Source organism: Octopus bimaculoides, unplaced genomic scaffold (genome assembly GCF_001194135.2).
Source record: "Octopus bimaculoides isolate UCB-OBI-ISO-001 unplaced genomic scaffold, ASM119413v2 Scaffold_356694, whole genome shotgun sequence".
Classification (NCBI taxonomy): Eukaryota; Metazoa; Mollusca; class Cephalopoda; order Octopoda; family Octopodidae; genus Octopus; species Octopus bimaculoides.
This window is the reverse complement of record NW_026318366.1, coordinates 1-2,141: the sequence shown is the minus strand read 5'-3', so window position 1 is coordinate 2,141 and position 2,141 is coordinate 1. Positions and strand designations below refer to the sequence as shown.

General features: G+C 35.4%; 1 long non-coding RNA gene across 1 annotated transcript in view; it reads left to right on the top strand.

Annotated features, from left to right (window-relative positions):
* Positions 1 to 1,290, top strand: part of LOC106883702 (uncharacterized) — a 3,352-nt gene extending 2,062 nt beyond the window's left edge. The window contains exons 3-4 of the long non-coding RNA XR_001411153.2: positions 134 to 205; positions 1,200 to 1,290. This is a non-coding gene — a long non-coding RNA (uncharacterized LOC106883702). The remainder of the gene's footprint in view (positions 1 to 133; positions 206 to 1,199) is intronic.
* Positions 1,291 to 2,141: the final 851 nt, after the last annotated feature.

Below are 2,141 nucleotides of genomic sequence, written 5' to 3'. Positions count from 1 at the left end.
TTTCTAACAATATTTTACAGTTCATCAGAAAACACTTCTCGTCGTCTTACATTATATTTTATAAACATTTGCTGATAATATTTTACAATAATCCTCTCTAGATAACCTCATCAACTAACATTTTATATTACAGACATTTGAATGAAAATAAAATCGAGAAAATCCAAGTAGGAACTTTTGATGAGCTTCCCAGTTTAAGATATCTGTAAGTTGGCTAAGTCTTGTTGAAAATATTTCATTGAGAATATATTACTAAGTATTAAATATTTCCCTTTTTTGTAATGCGTACCGACCTTGCATCTCTTTACATTCTCAATCTCCTCAGATAGAAATCTGTGATTGTTTGTGAATGCCTGTAAATAAGAGTGTCTGTGAGTGTGTCTGAATATAAATGCATTGGTACGTATAGCATTTTGTTTAGGTACATGAATATATATATATATATATATCTGTGTGTGTGTCTCTGTCTGTGTCTCTGTGTATCTTTTTTATAAGCGAATCTCTAAGAGTGTATCTATTTGTGTTTCTGTTTCTATCTGTATATGATTTACTTTGTTTATATCTCGAACAACGTTGTTTACCATCCATGGCTCTCCCTAGTAATTGCATATTTTAGGAGTACATTATTAATATGAATGTATTTTAGACTTCTTTTCCACCTCCTCGCTCTTTCTCGCGTTTGACTTGTCCATTTTCTACTTTCTTTCAAATATTCCTCCTTCCACTACTACTATTCTCCTTCTTAAACTTATTCTTCTTATTTTCCTGCTTCTATTTCGTCTTCTTAATTTTCTACACTCCCTTGTTCTATTTTGTCTTTTTTCTTCCCTTTTTTTTTTCGCTTTTCTTGCTTTTGCATATTATTTTTCTTCTTTTTTTCATACTCTTCTTGCTTCTGTTACTCCACCCTTTTCTCCTACTCCTCCTTCTCCTTATTTTTTCTTATTATTTTTCTCCCTCTTCTTTCTTTTGCATTTCCTCCCTACTCCCCCTCCTCCCCCTCCTCCGCCGTCTTCTTCTTCTTAATCATCATCTCCATCTTTTCTGTCTTTTCTCCTGCACCTATTTATTTCCCATCTTTAATTTTCTTCATTTAATCCTTTCATTTATCTTTCAGTTCAGTTAATTCTACAACTTGTTTTAATTCTGCTTCATTATCGCCATCTTATAATTTTATTTCACACAATTATTTATGACAGGAATTTGCGTGGTAATAATATCAAAGAAATCAAATTAGAAACATTCCGAAATCTTCCCACTTTAACAGAACTGTGAGTTGAATAATACTATTTTTATATTACTTCATTGACGATTTATTGCTAAATATGTAATGGGTTCTCACACTACATTTTAATTTTCCTCACTCACCATTATCTAGTCTAACACTTTCTGTCCAAAGTGTGTATTACTGAGAATATGATAATTAAGGGCAAGCAGGTATTGCATGCATATATATGTATGTGTGTGTCTCTGTGTCTGCGACTCTGTGTCTGTGTGTGTGTATGTATGAAGGGGTGTCTCCCTTTGTGTATGGATGAGTTTATGCGAGTGTTTCAATATCTGTGCGTATTTCGGACGGTGTATCATGTACCGTGTTACCTCTCGATCACCGCTCATTGCACTTCCCCTTCAGCTCCTCTACCGCCTCCTCCTGCGTCTACAAAACCTAAGCAATAGCTGAAAAAAACAGCAGGTTATACTACTACTACTACTACTACGTGAACAACAGCAGTGGTGGTGGGAGTAGTAGTAGTAGTAGTAGTAGTAGTAGTAGTAGTAGTAGTAGTAGTAGTAGTAGCAGCAGCAGCAGCAGCAGCAGCAGTAGTAGTAGTAGTAGTAGTAGTAGTAGTAGTAGTAGTAGTAGTAGTAGTAGTAGTAGTAGTAGTAGTAGTGCCGTTGTTGCGCTGAGAGAGAATTTGACCACCGATCACAGATTTGTGAAAGATTTCGTCCGTTGGGGTATCCCTTGTGTAGAAAGTATGAGGGAATGTGAGTGTATCGGGGGATTTCTGAGTCTGTCTGGCTGTTTGTGGGTCTGTGTGATTGTGCGATTGCGTCAGTATAAGATTTTTTTTTTCTTTTCTGTTCTTTCGAAAACATCATCGTTTTCTTTAGCACCATCATCATCATCATCATCATCA